Below are 19,699 nucleotides of genomic sequence, written 5' to 3'. Positions count from 1 at the left end.
GTTCATCCTGACGCCTATACACTGCTCTTATTTCCATTCTCACTCAAGGATAAGGCAGCCAAGTGGCTGGAGTCTTTCCCAAAGGAGAGCTTGACAACCTGGGAAGATGTGGTGAACAAATTCTTAGCAAGATTTTACCCTCCTCAACAAATCAATAGGCTGAGAGCTGAGGTCCAAACTTTCAGGCAACAAGATGGTGAGACTCTTTATGAAGCATGGGAGAGGTTTAAGGACCTGACAAGGAGGTGTCCACCTGACATGTTCAACGAATGGGTGCAGCTGCACATTTTCTATGAAGGCCTGTCATATGAATCAAAGAAGGCAGTAGACCATTCATCCGGAGGATCTTTGAACAAGAAGAAGACCATTGAGGAAGCCATAGATGTCATTGAAACAGTAACAGAGAATGATTATTTCTATACTTCTGAAAGAGGCAACACTAGAGGAGTAATAGAGCTAAACAATGTAGATGCTCTGTTGGCCTAAAACAAGCTCATTACTCAGCAGCTGGCTGACCTCACCAAGAAGATGGAGAGGAACCAAGTAGCAGCAATCACTACTTCATCAACAACCCAAGAAGGAGTGAATGAAGAAGCAGAGGGTAGTCAGGAGCAAGCCAACTACATTGGGAATTCACCTAGGCAAAACCATGATCTATACTCTAAGACCTATAACCCTGGATGGAGGAATCACCTAAACTTTGGGTGGGAAAATCAACAAGACCAAGGCCTAGATCAAAGACATTCAAATCCCAACAACAATGCAGCCCACCAACATTTCACATCTGGACCATATCAGCACCTACATAACCAACCCCCTCAAAACCTTTACCAAGGCCAAAATAACCCTCCTCATCCTTCCACCTCTAATCCCAATTTACCATCATTTGATGACAGACTCTCAAGGATTGAGAATCTACTTGAAGGCATAGGCAAAGAGATTCAAGACAACAAGGCATTCAAGGAGGAAGTGCGAGCCAATTTCAAAAACCAGGGAGACACAATCAAGAGGTTGGAATCCAAAGTGGGGTATCTCTCTGAGCAGATTCCCAAACCTACAGATGGATTCCCAAGTGACACAGAGAAGAATCAGAGAGGTGAAACAAAGAAAGTAAGATGGGAAGATTGCAAGATGGTCACTATAAGTGATAAGGAGACTGAGGACAAGCCAAACAAGTTGGCAGAACAACCTGGAGATACCTCAACAGAGAAGGAGGAAAAAGATCACCAAAAACCAGAAATCTCACAACAGGAGCTGCTGAGACTTTATGCACCTTTTCCCCAACGACTCAATGGTGCTATTGAGAAGAGAATATACTCAAGATTTCTTGACTTGTTTGCATCTCTGCATGTCAACATACTGATGCGCATAAACTAGTTATGCTACGATTTAGGAAATTGCACGATCGGCAAAATTCCTTCCGGCAAGTGCACCGGTTATCGTCAAGTAAAAACTCACAATAGAGTGAGGTCGAATCCCACAAGGATTGGTTGAGTGAGCAATTCGGATTAGAAGTGTGTTCTAGTTGAGCGGAATCAAGATTGAGGTGAGAATTGCGGAATGTAAAATTGGCGGGAAAAGTAAATGACAAGAAATTGAAATGGCAGAATCTTAAATTGCATGAATTAAAGAGCAGAAACTAAATTGCTGAAATTAAAAGGGAATGGGGTGGTTGCATGAATTGAGTTGCAGAATGTAAAGAGAAGATGAAAATCAGAATTGGGGGATTCATTGGGTTATAGGAGATATTGAGATCTCCGAATCAAAACATGTTTATCTCTTCCTCAAGCAATGCGTTCATTGAATTTTGCTTGGCAATCTTATATGATTGGATCCCAATCCCTTGGCTCACCAATTCTCTCTAAAAATGAACAAATTCCCAATCCCTTGGTTTAAATGTTCATAAGAAGAGATGATGCTCGATCACTGATTATACCACACAGTTTCATGAACCACAATTTGGTAGGATTACATGTCACAATATCCATCCAAACCCCAATCCAATTCACTGTGAGAAAGCTTCTCTAGCATGAATCATCCATTCCTTTCCCAAGGTTCCGAAGGATTCCAATTATGGGTAGTTTCTTTCCCAAGACAACTACCCAATGGAATTAGATCGAGAAGCTTTCTAACAAAATTCAAGAGAAAAGATTGAAGAAGAAGAAAAACTATTATTGATTCATTGAATTACAATAGAGCTCCCTAACCCAATGAAAGGGGGTTTAGTGAGTCATAGCTCTGAATTCAATTACAAAGATATGAAAACTAGCTAAAAGTGAAAGTAAAAGTCCTTCCTCCCTTCAATTCTATCCTATTTATACACTTTCTATATTGAGCTTCTGTTGTGTTTCTTGGGCTTTGAGGCCTCTCCATGCTTTCCTTTTGCCTTGGGTTTATGATCCATAATCTTGTTGAGGCTGTTGATCCAAATTCTGTAACATTCATTGAGCCAACTTAGTGATAATCAAATAATGACACATGACTCAATAAATTGAGATTTCAAACTCATCAATCCTTCAGGCCCAATCCCATAAACCATGATATTCAATTGGGTTTCATACCAGAGTAAGTTTAAGTTAATGTTTGTGCTCAAAGACTAACTTAAACCGCAATATTTTTGGCCCAGAAACCTTTTCCAAGAGTGGCGTTTAAGCTGCAGTTTAAACTGCAGCTTAAACGCCAGACACTTCCAGTGAGGCCTTTTGTAGAGGCACGTTTAAGCTTCAGTTTAAGGTTAAACTGAAGCTTAAACGTGGAAATGGAAGAAGGCAGCCCTGGAGAGTCATGTAGTCGAACACGTTTAAGCTTCAGTTTAAGGTTAAACTGAAGCTTAAACGTGGAGATAGGAAGGGTAGCCCTGGAGGTCGAACACGTTTAACCTCCAGTTTAAGGTTAAACTGGAGGTTAAACGTGGAAATGGAAGGAGGCATCTTGGAGGTCGAACACGTTTAACCTCCAGTTTAAGGTTAAACTGGAGGTTAAACGTGGAAGCTTAGAAGGGTAGCCCTGGAGGTGTCGAACACGTTTAAGCTCCAGTTTGAGGTCAAACTGGAGCTTAAACGTGGAAATGGAGAGAGCAACCCTGGAGGGGAAAACTTGGTCGAACACGTTTAAGCTCCAGTTTGAGGTCAAACTGGAGCTTAAACGTGGAAATGGCTCCCTGGTGCTTTTCCCATTCTGGCGTTTAACCTCCAGTTTAAGGTTAAACTGGAGGTTAAACGTGGAACTCCTTCCTGAGTGGCATTCTCATTCTGGCGTTTAACCTCCAGTTTGAGGTCAAACTGGAGGTTAAACGTGGAATGCTTCTTTGGTGAGGCTTTTCATTCTGGCGTTTAACCTCCAGTTTGAGGTTAAACTGGAGGTTAAACTTCAATTCCAGCATTTCTTAGCCTTCATGATTCTGGCGTTTAAGCTCCAGTTTAGGCTTAAACTGGAACTTAAACTCCACATGTGATATTCAAGCTTCCTTTATTGATTTTGTTGCTTCCTTGCTTAGCCTCTTCTTCCCTGAAATCATCCAAACAAATGCATCAAAGTCTTGCAAAATTTCATGAGAAATCTTCCATTCATAGCATTTAAGTAATATAACTAAAACTCATGGAATTTGCATCAAAATCATATTGTTTGGATGGTTCATTGCTTTGTTATTCTTTTAACCATTCTTGGTTACTTTAAGCTCAAGAAAATGCATAAAACAACTAAAACTAACAGAAAAATGCTAGTGAAACTAGCCTACGATGCCTTGGCATCACAACACCAAACTTAATACTTGCTTGTCCCTAAGCAAGTCCTGAGTTATTTGAGAAGAAAGTATGAAACAGAAAGCAATTACATTGGCTATATTAGCAAGCATTTGAAGTTCATCAGAAGGGTTTTATGCAGAAAGTTGCAGCATCACTTTTTCATACTTATCAGGTAAGATTATCACTTTTTCATTGCATCCATCAAACACTGCTATGGCCTCTTGTTATTCTTATGTCTTTGGCACTTTTCTCTTCTTTGTTTTTCTTTTCTTTTTCTTAGAGCTCCTTTGCTCCTTGTTTGCTTAGTGTCATGTGTTGCACAAGCCTTTGGCATTTTCTTTTTCTTATCAGTGCACTACACATATCCACTTTAGGCATTTTAGTTCACATTTCTTCTTGAGACATTGGTGCCCAGCACCTCTTTGTGTGACTAAATGTTTTGTATTTAGGTTGCTCTTGATAATAGACTTTTGGTTGATAATCCCGGGTTAGTTAACCCAAGTTACCAAGTGTTGAAACACTCCTCAGAACCTATTCATCCAAGCATATCCTTAATACATGAACACCACAGGCATTTGTCTCAGAAGTTCAAACCATTGGTGCCTAGCTTATTTTCTCAATTTTCTTGCTTTTTGGTTGCCCTTTTTCAGTGGCTTTTTCTTCTTCTTTTTCTTTCTTTTTCATGGCCAAAGACATTTATTCATCCAGATCCATAGACAGTTTTCAATTTCTACACAAAGAATGATAATTCTACACTCTAATTCCAGTGATCTGACTAAACAATCAAGCATGCATACCACCACTTAATTCTACTTGATTTGTCACTAATTTAGCCAAGTTACTTTTGTTCAAACTTTTCTTTTATTTTTGGAAACAGAACAAGCATGGCAAGCACTTGTTTAAGAAGGTGAAGTTATATCCAAACATCTAGGCATTCACTTTATTCAAAGCAATAAACAGACACTCATACTAAAAAAAAAAAAACTCCACATAACACTTAAATGACTTATGATGAAAGAAAGCTCATAAAGACAATCAACCAATGATCATTTGATTATTAAGGAACGAGACCACCTCTTATTTATTGCTTGGTTCTTCTTAATTCTTGGGATCCTGCTTCTTCTTGCTTCCTGTCTCTTTTTGACCACTTGTGCTTCCTTTGTCTTTTCTTATGAGCTTTTTCTAGAATCCAGCCTTTTTCATCGTTTCTTCCACTCCTTTTTCAAGGATCATTGCCTTGTTTATTTCTCCTTCTTTCCTCCCTTTGAAATACTCATCAAAAGCTGGGAATGCTGGGTCCATCTTGTGTAGATGTTCCCCTATGTAGTTAAGCTTGATTTGCGAACTGATGTTGTAATCAGCTTGGACTGAGTATCTTGCATTCTGTAAAGTAGTGGCTTCCTTGATTGCCAAGACATTGGCATCTTTGTGTTGGCATATGTGGCTGAAGGATTCCTGTAAGTGTAAATTCTGTTCCCTTTGCAGATCGAAGAATCTTGATTCAAAGTTCCTTTGCATATCCATCATTTTTAGGTGAAAGTCCTCTTGTCTCTCCTGAGACCTCATGTATTGTTGAGACATTCCTTCCATGATTTCCTGCATTCTGCTCATATCCATGGGGTCTCTGGGAATTCGTTGTCTTCTCTCTGGAATTGCTTGCTCTTCTTGCTCTTCTTCTCTGTCTTCTCCTTCCTGTCTTTCTTGTTCTGCTTCTTGCTCGGCTTCCACTTGTTGCCCTTCTTCATTTCTTCTTCTTGTATGTCTTGGAGGAGTTGGGCCAAGAGTCATTCTGTACGCGGTTATGGCCAATCCAGGATATAGCCAATTAGGTCTTTCATCCTCAAGTGGTACTTGGGCATCGATGCATAGTCTAATGATAGTGCTGGGGAAGTGGAGCCAGGATTCAGGGTCACTTTTCTCACTAAACTCTTGTATCTGTTCAGCAATGAGTTTATGAACTTTGATCTCCCCTCCCACCATAATGCAATGTAGCAAGATGGCTCTTTTAGGGACTATTTCTGAAGAGTTTGCAGTGGGTAGGATGGATCTCCTAACTATTGCATACCACCCTTTAGCTTCAGGTGTTAGGTCTCCCCTTCTCAAGACTCTTGGAGCCCCTCTTGTTTTTCTCACCCATTCAGCTCTGATAGCACAAAGGTCTTCAGCAATAGTTGCATAGTCAGGTTCTCCTATCATCCTTTCTTCATAACTTGCTTGGCTGAAATGTATGTTTTTCAGGCCAAGAGTTTTCATGATTGCTTTGGGACTGAAGTCAACTTCCACCCCTCTCACATAGCTTTTGTATGTGGGTTTCTTGGTTGGATCCTCCCTTACTGCATTTGCATAAAACTCTTTCACCAGGTTGATGTTGATTTTAGTTATTGGCTTAGTCAGGAGCTCCCACTTCCTCTTTTTGATCTTTTCCCAAACACCTGGGAACTCATCCTTTTCAAGGTCAAAGGGAACCTCAGCTAGTACCGTTTTAGGTCTCATCCATTCGGCTTGAATCTCATGGAAAACTGATCTGTATCTCCCTGCATCGAATTCCCTGTTTTCCTCCATTGGCTGCTTGTCTTTTCTTCTTTTGTGGCTAGATGAAGCTGCCATTGGTTCCTTAGTTTTGGTAAGTGACAAGCTAAAGTTGACAAGGTGAAGCAAGAAGTGTTGTTGGAAGTGTGGGGAGGTTGTTTTCGGCAAGAGATAGTTTATGCTATGATGAAGGAAATGTGCATGAAGGAGATTTGGTGGTGTTGAACTTGTTCCCCAAGTGGTTCTTTATAGTGCCCGTAAGTGCAAAATGGACGGTTAGGGTGATTTGTGAAGGGTGGCTTGATGGTAAATATATGAATTAGGGAGAAGGACGAATTGCTTTTCATTTTCTTGGAAGTATTCTGGGTGCATTAGGTTGTACATGTAGCTATCTTTTCTTGCAGAACTTCCTTTTCCCATGTGTTAGTTTCAAAGACTTGTGAATTTTCTTTTTGACCAAGCACCGTACCTCCCTTTGTCTTTTTCCTCATTTTTGTCTTTTCTTTTGTACCTGCACAATCAAACAAGTTTGCTATCATTTTTCGGTCCATGTGAATTATGAATAGTACTTGCACATGTAAATCAATGATTGTCTTTATGAGCTTATAGCCGTGACTTCTACATGTATGCACACTTATTATTTGGACACCAAACTTAGTGTTTGGTCAAGTCTCCTGATGACATGAAATCCATATTGGTTGTCCTTAATGAATGTGCTTAATTCTAATAAATCATAGTCACCTTGGCTCTTTGATTCTAAACAAATTTACTACCCTAAGTAATTGAAACCAAAGCATTAAAACATGCGAATGGTATACTTGTCATGAATTTTGAAATCCAGAGGAACTTCGTGCTTTTCATGAACCGTGTTCAAAGAGGAACACCAAACTTAATCTTTGGTTGTGCACTAAAAATTGAATGCATTTTGAATAAAATTTGGGGTGCCTTCAGGCACACCAAACTTAGAGGCAAATTGCATTTTACATGCAATGTTTAGTGCACTCTTTCAGCAGTTGTCCTGAGGATTCAAGTTCATGCATAAGAAACCATGCTTTATTAGATGCACAACAAAACAAAAAAAGTAAGGATATTAAAACATGGGTTGCCTCCCATGAAGCGCTTCTTTAACGTCACTAGCTTGACGGTTGTCCCTTGTTAGGGTGGATTGTAGTGCTTGACGTCTTCTCCTCTCACTATGAAAACGTCCCCACTTGAGTCATTCATGACCTCTAAATGTTCCATAGAAAGAACTTTCCTGATTGTGAACACTTGAGGGAGCTGGGAAGGAATGGTTTTGAGGCCAGGTGGGATTGGTAGATAATGACTTGATATCACGTTATCTCCCGGAGAAAAACCTTCAGTGGGAATTTTCTTGTTTCTCCACCCTCTTGGCAATCTCCCTATCACTCTTCCCTTTCTCTTGAGGATTTCTTCATTGACCCTTATGTCAGGAGAATCCTTCTGATCTGTTTCCACTGATTCTTGTGGCTTTAACTCTTGCAACTCTTGTTTGCCTTCCAAGGACTGTTTTAGAGTTTCAGCTGCTGGATTACTTTCCTCCAAACACAGATGGCTACTATCATCCTTAGGCTTTTCAGGTTCTAGTTCAGGCTCAGATGCAGGTTTGAAAACTTTGAAAATGAGCTGTTCATCATGTATTCTCAGAATTAGCTCTCCTTGTTCTACATCTATGAGCGCTCTAGTAGTGGCTAGAAATGGTCTGCCCAGAATGATAGGGTGTAAGTAGCTTTCCTCCATGTCCACAATGACAAAGTCTGTGGGGAAGTAATAATCCCCCACTTTCACCAGCACATTTTCAACTACCCCTTCAGCTTGCTTCTGAGTTTTGTCAGCCAGTTGTATGATTACATCAGTGGATCTCACCTCATTCAGTTGTAGCCTCTTCATAAGAGTTAGAGGCATCACATTTATGCTAGCTCCTAGATCACAGAATCCTCTGTCAATTTTTGTTTCCCCTATGATGCAAGGGATATGAAAACTTCCTGGGTCCGTTTTCTTAGAGAGTGTGTCCTTCTTGATGAGAGCACTGCATTCTTTGTTCATTGTTACCGTTTGTCCTCCCTTCAAAACTCTTTTCTTGCTTAACAATTCCTTTAAATACTTGATGTGTGTAGGCATTTGATGGAGAATCTCAAGAAAGGGAATATTGACCTGGAGAGAGTTAAATGTCTCTAAAAACCTTGAATAGGTTTTCCCTTTTTCACCTCCTCCTATCCTCTGAGGAAATGGTGCTTTTGGTTGGTATATTTCCAGCATGCCTTTTTGCAGTTCCTTGGCTTGCTCAGTTCCACTTTCCTGCTTAACTTCTTCCACACCTTCCTTCAAGATTTCTGGCTCCTGCTCTGAGGGCCTGATTCCTTCTTCTTCTGAAACTTCCTTCAATATGGTGATGGCCTTGCATTCTTCCCATCTCACTCTCTTTTGTTCCCCTTTAGGATTCTTTTCTGTGTCACTAGGGAACACTACAGTTGATTTGACGGCCTGTTGAGATAGCTCTCCTACTTGAGACTCCATCCTCTTGAGTTTTTCACCATGGTTTCTTAAGGTAGCTCTCACATCATCCCTGAAGCTTTTCAATTCGGTTATGTCTTGACTCATGGTTGCCATCATTCCTTCTATCCGGTTTAATTGATCTTGAAATTGTTGGTTCGGATTAAGTTGAGTAGGTTGATTATTTTGGCTATGATATGATGGTTGGGGGTAAGTGTTTTGTGTGGTTTGGTATGATCTTTGGTTGGAGTTTTGGTATGTGGAATTGTTATGTTGGTTGTGGTTGTAAGGTTTGTGGTTTTGTGGTTGGGTTTGTTGGTTCCCCCACCCAAAGTTTGGGTGATTTTTCCATCCTGGGTTGTAAGTGTTGGAGTGTGGATCATATGATTGCCTTTGTTGGTTTCCCACATAGTTGGCCTCTTCCCAATCACCTCCTTCAATGCTTACTTCCTCTTGATCTTGTGTGTGTATTGCAGCCACTTGCTTTGTTTCTAATTGCCTGGTAAGCTCTGCTAGTTGCTTGGCAAACACCTTGTTTTGGGCTAGAATTGTATCAACATGGTTCAGCTCCATGACTCCCTTAGTGTTGTGCCTTTCTGATGCATAGTAGTACTCATTCTCAGCCACTGTCTCAATTACTTCAATGGCCTCTTCCACAGTCTTTTTCCTGTTCAATGAACCTCCTGATGAATGGTCTACAGCCTTCCTTAATTCATAAGAGAGTCCATCATAGAAAATATGCAATTGCACCCAATCATGGAACATGTCTGGTGGGCATTTCCTTGTCAAATCCTTGAATCTCTCCCATGCCTCGTAGAGAGTTTCACCATCTTGTTGTCTAAAAGTCTGAACCTCAGATCGAAGCCTATTGACTTTTTGTGGGGGGTAGAAACGTGCCAGAAACTTGCTTTCCACCTCATCCCATGTTGTTAGACTCCCTCTTGGGAATGATTCCAGCCACTTAGCTGCCTTGTCCCTAAGTGAAAATGGGAACAAAAGCAGTTTATAGGCATCTTCCTGGACTCCATTGGACTTCACAGTGTCACAAATTCTCAAGAATTTTGTGAGATGTTGGTTGGGATCTTCATTAGCACTTCCACCAAATGAACAATGATTCTCCACCAGTGATATTAGCTGTGGTTTGAGCTCGAAATTGTTGGCCTGAATGGGTGGTTTCTGGATGCTGCTACCACAATTCCCAGAGGTTGAGTTTATGTATGAACTAAGAACCCTCCTCTCAGGAATGGCATTGTTTCCTTCAGCTCTCTCATGGTTGTGAACTTCTCTATCCATGTTGAGATCTAGAGCTTCCTCAAAATTGTCCTCAGACTCTCCTTCAGATTCTTCTTCTCCCAGTACTCTCTTCCCTCTTGCTTCCCTTCTAAGTCTATGAAGGGTCCTCTCTGGTTCGGTATATGGAGGAGTTGATGTCTCTCCTCTCCTACCTGTCATACAAGAACACAGCACAGGCAACAAACAAGTGAAATACTCTTGGTTAATGGAAGAGTATGGTTAGAGCAATTGAGGAATTAATTCAAACAGTTAGTGAGTCAGTGAGTTAGTTGCTTGAATTTAAAGGCATAAAGAAAGAAAGCATGTAACAGGGTGCAGAAATTAAAATTCAACAAGTAACTTGTACTGAATTAATCAAAACAAAAAAAATGCTCAATCTAGTTAACTTCCAATTTGAGAATTGTCAATCGAAAACCAATCCCCGGCAACGGCGCCATAAACTTGATGCGCATAAACTAGTTATGCTACGATTTAGGAAATTGCACGATCGGCAAAATTCCTTCCGGCAAGTGCACCGGTTATCGTCAAGTAAAAACTCACAATAGAGTGAGGTCGAATCCCACAAGGATTGGTTGAGTGAGCAATTCGGATTAGAAGTGTGTTCTAGTTGAGCGGAATCAAGATTGAGGTGAGAATTGCGGAATGTAAAATTGGCGGGAAAAGTAAATGACAAGAAATTGAAATGGCGGAATCTTAAATTGCATGAATTAAAGAGCAGAAACTAAATTGCTGAAATTAAAAGGGAATGGGGTGGTTGCATGAATTGAGTTGCAGAATGTAAAGAGAAGATGAAAATCAGAATTGGGGGATTCATTGGGTTATAGGAGATATTGAGATCTCCGAATCAAAACATGTTTATCTCTTCCTCAAGCAATGCGTTCATTGAATTTTGCTTGGCAATCTTATATGATTGGATCCCAATCCCTTGGCTCACCAATTCTCTCTAAAAATGAACAAATTCCCAATCCCTTGGTTTAAATGTTCATAAGAAGAGATGATGCTCGATCACTGATTATACCACACAGTTTCATGAACCACAATTTGGTAGGATTACATGTCACAATATCCATCCAAACCCCAATCCAATTCACTGTGAGAAAGCTTCTCTAGCATGAATCCTCCATTCCTTTCCCAAGGTTCCGAAGGATTCCAATTATGGGTAGTTTCTTTCCCAAGACAACTACCCAATGGAATTAGATCGAGAAGCTTTCTAACAAAATTCAAGAGAAAAGATTGAAGAAGAAGAAAAACTATTATTGATTCATTGAATTACAATAGAGCTCCCTAACCCAATGAAAGGGGGTTTAGTGAGTCATAGCTCTGAATTCAATTACAAAGATATGAAAACTAGCTAAAAGTGAAAGTAAAAGTCCTTCCTCCCTTCAATTCTATCCTATTTATACACTTTCTATATTGAGCTTCTGTTGTGTTTCTTGGGCTTTGAGGCCTCTCCATGCTTTCCTTTTGCCTTGGGTTTATGATCCATAATCTTGTTGAGGCTGTTGATCCAAATTCTGTAACATTCATTGAGCCAACTTAGTGATAATCAAATAATGACACATGACTCAATAAATTGAGATTTCAAACTCATCAATCCTTCAGGCCCAATCCCATAAACCATGATATTCAATTGGGTTTCATACCAGAGTAAGTTTAAGTTAATGTTTGTGCTCAAAGACTAACTTAAACCGCAATATTTTTGGCCCAGAAACCTTTTCCAAGAGTGGCGTTTAAGTTGCAGTTTAAGCTTAAACTGCAGCTTAAACGCCAGACACTTCCAGTGAGGCCTTTTGTAGAAGCACGTTTAAGCTTCAGTTTAAGGTTAAACTGAAGCTTAAACGTGGAAATGGAAGAAGGCAGCCCTGGAGAGTCATGTAGTCGAACACGTTTAAGCTTCAGTTTAAGGTTAAACTGAAGCTTAAACGTGGAGATAGGAAGGGCAGCCCTGGAGGTCGAACACGTTTAACCTCCAGTTTAAGGTTAAACTGGAGGTTAAACGTGGAAATGGAAGGAGGCATCTTGGAGGTCGAACACGTTTAACCTCCAGTTTAAGGTTAAACTGGAGGTTAAACGTGGAAGCTTAGAAGGGTAGCCCTGGAGGTGTCGAACAAGTTTAAGCTCCAGTTTGAGGTCAAACTGGAGCTTAAACGTGGAAATGGAGAGAGCAACCCTGGAGGGGAAAACTTGGTCGAACACGTTTAAGCTCCAGTTTGAGGTCAAACTGGAGCTTAAACGTGGAAATGGCTCCCTGGTGCTTTTCCCATTCTGGCGTTTAACCTCCAGTTTAAGGTTAAACTGGAGGTTAAACGTGGAACTCCTTCCTGAGTGGCATTCTCATTCTGGCGTTTAACCTCCAGTTTGAGGTCAAACTGGAGGTTAAACGTGGAATGCTTCTTTGGTGAGGCTTTTCATTCTGGCGTTTAACCTCCAGTTTGAGGTTAAACTGGAGGTTAAACTTCAATTCCAGCATTTCTTAGCCTTCATGATTCTGGCGTTTAAGCTCCAGTTTAGGCTTAAACTGGAACTTAAACTCCACATGTGATATTCAAGCTTCCTTTATTGATTTTGTTGCTTCCTTGCTTAGCCTCTTCTTCCCTGAAATCATTCAAACAAATGCATCAAAGTCTTGCAAAATTTCATGAGAAATCTTCCATTCATAGCATTCAAGTAATATAACTAAAACTCATGGAATTTGCATCAAAATCATATTGTTTGGATGGTTCATTGCTTTGTTATTCTTTTAACCATTCTTGGTTACTTTAAGCTCAAGAAAATGCATAAAACAACTAAAACTAACAGAAAAATGCTAGTGAAACTAGCCTACGATGCCTTGGCATCACATACCATTCATCAAGACCATCCAACAAATGCCTGCATATATCAAGTATATGAAGGAACTGCTTCCCAAGAAAAGCTCACTCAAGGGAGGCCAAACTATAGTGATGAACAAGGAGTGCAGCGCCCTCATTCAACCAGAGTTGCCTACAAAAAGAAAGGACCCAGGGAGTTTTCACATCCCCTGCGCCATAGGAGAAACAATGTTTGATAGAGCACTCTGTGATTTGGGAGCAAGCATCAACTTAATGCCCTTATCCCTGGTGAAGAGGCTGCAGATCAATGAGATAATGCCCACAGATGTAGTCATCAGGCTAGCAGACAAAACTCAAAAATAAGTAATAGGAGTGGTGGAAAATATGTTGGTAAAGGTTGGGAAATACTTCCTTCCCACATACTTTGTCATCCTGGACATGGAGGAGAGTCACACCCACCCAATCATATTGGAAAGACCATTCCTAGCTACAGCCAGAGCACTCATAGATGTGGAGCGAGGGGAGCTAATATTGAGGATCCATGATGAACGACTCAGCTTTAATGTCTTCAAACTCTCATAAGAAGCAGACCAAGAGAACAAAGAACCAAGCAAAGATCATGATGAGATACTGAAAGAGGAAGCAAGCACTGAAGCACAACCAGCCCATCAGGAAAAATCCTTGCTTAATGAACAAGGAAATAAGCAGTTGTCATAGCTCAAGGAAAAGCTGGAGGAACCTAAACCACCAGAGACATGTGAAGACAACAACAAAATTTCCTTAGAAGAAGAAGTCACAAAGAGCAAGGCAACATCAAAAGGAACAAAGAAGAAGGTACCAAGGAGGTGGAGGAACAAGAAGATCCCTACCAAGGACTTCTCTCCAGGGGATAAAGTGATCTCAGCTTACTTCCCAGATATCCCCCCTGATCTCCCCATTGTACCATCTCAGTTACCTAAGGTCTTCACTATCAACAGAGTTCTCTCCTTGGAACATGTAGAGATCATTGATACAACCAATGGATATAAGTCCACAGCAAGAGGGGGGGACTTTAAGCATTACCAACCACCCTGATGAGGGAGAAATGTCAAGCTAGTGACGCTAAAGAAGCGCTTCATGGGAGGCAACCCATGTTTTATATGCTTTTAATAGTGAATAAGTCAATATTCATGAATTCCAACCCAAACTCGACAAACACCTGGTGAAATCCTTATTATGCAGTATATAGTGAAGAACAAGTTTGGTGTTCAAAGCATGCCAAGAAAGCATGGATGCAACTCAGAGCATGCTAGTCTTGGAGCTTTGAACAAAACTTTTCATCACAGTGCTCCAAACTAAGTTTGGTGTCACCCCAAGGTGCCACGAATATGCATATAAGGATACACAGTTAGTTAGTTAGTTGGTGTTGATGAATAAACAATCCAATCCTTTTTCTTTATTATTCTAGCCGTAAATTTTGAATTCTTATGATATTAATTTTTCTTATTTTTATAGGAAAAAGGAGAGGAGCATTGAAGGGGATTGATTGGACAATTAAATGAGAAAGGTTCGGCCACTTCATGAAGAGAAACTACACCCTTGTCTCAAGAAGGAATGCATTGGAAATTGTTGCCATGCAACATTGAAAAAAAGGAGACCCTTGGAGACCGAACCAATAACCCTCACAAAGTGATGATCCTTGTCCTTTCTCCATGCACAACCCCAACCGTCCATCAAGAAACCATTCCATCAATCCACACCCTCCACTCACTCATAATCTCCCTATATAAGTGTGTCCTAGTGCATACTTACCCCTCACACTCAAATTCCCACTCTCCACACTTCACACTTTCGGCGTCCAAAACCTCTTCATCACACCTCATCCTAACCAACCAAATTCTTCATCTATCCTTACCTTCCAACCCCCTCACACAGCAACTCAAATTCATGGCATCATCAAGCTCCAAGAGGCAAAAAAGGAAGGAACCAATGGAGAGCATTCCTTTCGATGAGAAGAGATTCAAAACTGCCTTCACTGAACGAGAATTTGAGCGGATAAAGCTCAAAAAGATACTGCCCAAGTTAACCTTCCAAATCAATGAAGATGAGTGCCCACAGATTCGGGAGAAAATTGAACAAAGAGGGTGGCAAAGGCTCACTAATCCAAAGGGGAAGATCAATGCAAACCTCATCAAAAAGTTCTACGCAAATGTGATTAGAGAAGACAAAACCAGGGCCCCAACCTTCAAAAGCTATGTAAGAGGAAAGGGGGTGGACTTCAGCCCAAATGCTATAACAAGAAATCTTCACTTGAAATCACCACATTTTGATGAGCCCAGTTATCATGCAAGGATAAGTAAGAGCCCTGACAATGATGAGCTCACAGAAATCGTGACTGACATCTGTGTTATAGCAGCAGATTGGGAGAGGTATGCAGATGGAAGACCCCGGTTCATAAAGAGGGGAGACCTTAGTCCGCAAGCCAAGGGGTGGTTTGAACTCGTGAGGAGGTCTATTCTCCCAGCTGCAAATAATTCAGAGGTCAATATTAACCGAGCAACTATGGTACATTGCCTAGTACAAGGTGGAGAAATCAATGTGCATGAACTGATAGCTGAAGGAATTCAAGAGTCAGCTGAGAAGCTTGAATCAGGTGCCAGACTTTGGTACCCCAGCACCTTTCTCAGATTGTGCACAAATGCCAAGGTGGTCTTTGAGGATAGCAATCCAGACTGGGTGAACCCAGGGAGGCTAATGACAATCCAGCGTCTGGTCTATACTACACCTGCTCAGCAACAAAGAAGGCCACAAATAGGGAAACTAAAAGCAAAAGAAGGAGCTCACCAAGAGGAGCCTCATCAAGAAGAATATCAACAAGAAGAGCATCATGACACAGCCGACTTGAATATGAATCACCTTCTAAGGGCCATTGAAGATTTGGGGATGAGACATATGGAAGGACAAGAGCAAATACTAAACCTTCAGTCCAACTGGATGAGCCAACAAGAAGAATGGCAGAAATAACAAATGGAGCAGCAACAGGAACAATACTCCCAGCTCACTCAAGCCATCCACCAGGTTATTGAGAGGCAAGAACGTCAAGATAAGCATTTGCAGGAACTCAATCAGCGGCAAATAGCTCAGATGAAAGCATTCAATGAGTTTACTGTACTTAATGAAGGACGGCAACTACGTAGGGAGGAGTTCAACGTAAACACTCAAGCCAAGTTGAACTACATGTCTAGTCATATGCATGATCTACACTATGCCATCCCTACATATGATGAGGTCCAAAAAGACTTTGTAGAACAAGAAGAGAGGAAGGTGAAACAGCAAAAGGAAACACAAAAAAAAAAAGATGGAAGATAGTGGTTTCTGGAAGAAGTTGATTGGAAAAAGCAAAGAGAGTGGGAGTACGAGCACTCAAGAGGGACACAAGGAGGTCAAGCAAGGAGGAGAGCATGGGCAAGCACATGAGTAAAAGGTGGTGGAGTTTCTTCTTTGGTCCATCTTTCTCTATGCTTTAAATAAGGAAGATCTTGTATGAAATAGAACTTGCTTCCATGTTAGTTTGAACTTTTTTATTTTGTTATTTAAGTTGTGTTGAAGAGGTCTATGCTTGCTAGTCTTTATGTCACTGCATCATCACTAGGCTTACTTGTATGCTTGTTCCCTTTAAATCAAATGAAAAGAGAATGAGTGTTTACAAAAGACCAGAGTGGAGTTCATACTATGGAGTAAGTGCATGAGTTTATGGTGTGATCATAAGTTAGCTAAGTTGGTTCAACCACAAGGTGGAAAGACAACTATCTGTTATAAATACTATGCTTTGAACACATCCCATGAGACTAGCTAAATAACAAGATCCTAATAAGAAAAAGGGGAAAAGAAAAATGAAAGTGGAAAAATAAAAGTAAAAGAGTAAGCAATAAGGCTAGGCACCAATGGTTTTAATCTTGAAGCATGTGTCTGTGGTGTTCCTGTGTGAGGGATTTACTTGGATGAATAAGCTCTTAGGGGGGCCTTATCACTTGGTAACTTGGGTTAACTAACTCGGGATTATCAGCCGAAAGTCCACTATCAAGAGTAACCCTCACTACAGAGCATTTAGTAACCCAAAGAGGTGCTAGACACCAAGGTCTCAAGAAAAGAAAATAAATAAACTATATGCCTGTGGTGTGTATCTATGGGGGAAAGAGACTTGAGGGAGTAAGTCCTTAGGGGTGTCTTAACACCTAGCACCTTGAACCAACTGGTTCGGGAGTGTTGGCTGAAAGCTTATCTTAAAGAGTCGTCCCCTTACAGAGCACTTAGCCTAAGAACACAAATAAGCCCTGAAATAACAACAAAAGGATCAATGAATAAAAGTCTCATGGGATGTAATCACAGTGAGTATTCTAGGACATGATAAAGGTCTGAAAGCCAGTAAAGGAATGAATCTAAGTTGCTATGCATGAAACCACCATAAAACTAGGGACATGACCTCCATAAGAATGACTCAGTTCTCTTGGCATTCCATTCATCATTCTCTTGTTCCAGTACTTGCTTAGGGACAAGCAAGCTTTAAGTTTGGTGTTGTGATGCCAAGACATTTTGGCCAGTTTCACTGACCTTTTCTTTACTATTTTTAGGGTAGTTTCATGCATTTCCTTAGAAAATAAGCTAGTTTTGGGTAGATATTCACTTACATCTTGATTCAAGCATACATTGTGCACTTTACATGATTTCATGAGGATTTTGCATGAATTTAATGACAAATTGGATGTTGTACTTCCCATGACTTGGACTAGAACTTTGATGCACTCTATTGCTTGATTTCAGGATAAAGGAAGCAAGGAAGAACCACGTTAGCAGCCACGTTAATCTAATTAACGTAACTCCTAACATGGAATGGGAGTTACTTGCAAAGTTAATGAGAAAAGTAATCACCAATAACGCTCTCGAAGCCATCATTGCCACGTTAAGAGTCACGTTAACTAAGTTAACGTGAACTCTAACGTGGAGGAAAGGAAATGGAGCCAACGTTAGTGACACTTACCTTTGTCACTAACGTTGGACCAAGCTCATAAGTGGCCACGTTAAGAGTCACGTTAACTTAGTTAAAAATGGGCTCTAACGTTAAGAAGCAAGAGAGAAGCCAACATTAGTGACATTCACCTTTGTCACTAACGTTGGCCAAGCCTCCATAAGCCACGTTAACTCCCACGTTAACTTAGTTAACGTGGAAGTTAACGCGAAGCAAGAATGTGATCGCCAACATTAGTGACACCTAACATTGTCACTAACGTTGGAATGAACCCACACAAGCCACTATGAGCCATGTTAACTCCCACGTTAAGTTAGTTAACATGGAAGCTAACGTGGATAAGGGAATGATGAGCCAACGTTAGTGATACTCAACTTTTTCACTAACATTGGAGATGGCTAGCATGGCCACGTTAGAAGCCACGTTAACCTAGTTAGGTTAACGTGGACTCTAACGTGAGAAATAGGGGCACATTGGAACGTTAGTGACAAAGGTAAGTGTCACTAACGTTCTCGAAGGTTGGCAAGCCTACGTTAAAAGAGCCACGTTAACTAAGTTAACGTGGACTCTAACGTAGGAAAGGGGGAGACTTCTCAACGTTATTGGGAAAGGTAAGTCCCAATAACGTGTGCGAAGGACAAAGAGGCAACGTTAGTAGCAACGTTTGTGCCACTAACGTTGGAGTTAACGTGGCTCTTACTTTGGTGAGGAACGTTAGTGAAGAAAGTGATTGTCACTAATGTTCTCGAACCCATATTTCCACTTAAACGTTAACACCACTAACGTCCTGAGCTAAAGTCTCTGCCCACTTCATACTTTCTTTCTGCAAGTAAAACTAAGCCAATGAAGAAGATAACTGCTTCAAACTCAAGATCCAAAGGCCCATACCTAAGACTTGAAAAGCCAACTAGAAGATCAGAAGAGTAGTATATATAAGAGTAGCTTTGAATTAAAATGAGAGTTGGAAATTATAGGGAGCCTCTTGGCATAGAACTACTCTCTGTATTTTACTTTCTTTGTACTTCTAGTTTCATCATGTATTTTCCATCTTTGTTTTCATTTTCTAGAGCTATGAATAACTAAACCCCTTTCATTGGGTTAGGGAGCTCTGTTGTAATTTGATGGATCAATACTAGTTTTCATTATTCTTCTTCTATCTTTTCTCTTGATTTTACTTGAAAGCTTTCGATCTTCATCCAATTGGGTAGTTATCTTGGAAAAGAAGCTATTCAAACTTGGATCTCTTCTGAACCTTGAAAGAGGAATGAAGAGATCATGCTAGAAATGCTTTCTCATGCTGGACCAAATTGGATTTGGATGGATATGTGACTATAATCCTCTCAATACTTGATTTGGGAAATGCATGTGGTATAATCAATGATCATACTTCATCTCTTCTCATGAGCAATTGATCAAGGAATTGGCTATTGATCAAGATTTGAGAGATTGAATTACAAGGAATTGTAATTCGATCACGTAAGATTGCCAAGGAGATCAATGAGTGCATTGATTGAGGAAGAGATGAAAATGAAATTGATCCGGAGAATGCAACATCTCCTGAGCCCAATGAACTCCCCATTTTTGATCTTACCCATTCTCTTTAATTTCTGTCATTTACTTTTATGAGCAATTACCCCATTCCCATTTAAGATTCTGCAATTTACTTTCCGTCATCTACATTCAGCTCTTTGTTTCTAGCATTTACTTTTCTGTTATTTACTTTCCTGCCATTTAATTTTCTGTAATTTTCAACTCAAATTCTGATTCGCTCAACTAGAACATTCCTCTAATTAAAGTTGCTTGATCAA

The 19,699-nt window shown here is 40.4% G+C and overlaps 1 protein-coding gene and 2 non-coding genes across 3 annotated transcripts in view; 2 read left to right on the top strand and 1 right to left on the bottom strand.

The window, feature by feature from the left end:
• The window catches only part of LOC107612160 (uncharacterized), a 36,431-nt gene extending 18,147 nt beyond the window's left edge, over positions 1 to 18,284 (top strand). The window contains exon 5 of the transcript XR_015896731.1: positions 17,687 to 18,284. The gene's annotated coding sequence lies outside the window, so the exon portion shown is untranslated. The remainder of the gene's footprint in view (positions 1 to 17,686) is intronic.
• On the bottom strand, positions 157 to 260 carry LOC148548007 (small nucleolar RNA R71). The gene has a single exon (XR_015897821.1). It is a non-coding gene; the product is annotated as a small nucleolar RNA R71 (small nucleolar RNA).
• LOC148548006 (small nucleolar RNA R71) lies at positions 9,547 to 9,650 on the top strand. The gene has a single exon (XR_015898179.1). It is a non-coding gene; the product is annotated as a small nucleolar RNA R71 (small nucleolar RNA).
• Positions 18,285 to 19,699: the final 1,415 nt, after the last annotated feature.

The sequence above is a fragment of the Arachis ipaensis genome, chromosome B8 (assembly GCF_059453495.1).
Source record: "Arachis ipaensis isolate K30076 ecotype BB chromosome B8, ASM5945349v1, whole genome shotgun sequence".
Classification (NCBI taxonomy): Eukaryota; Viridiplantae; Streptophyta; class Magnoliopsida; order Fabales; family Fabaceae; genus Arachis; species Arachis ipaensis.
Note: the sequence above shows the minus strand (reverse complement) of the source record. Positions and strands in the feature narration are given on the sequence as shown.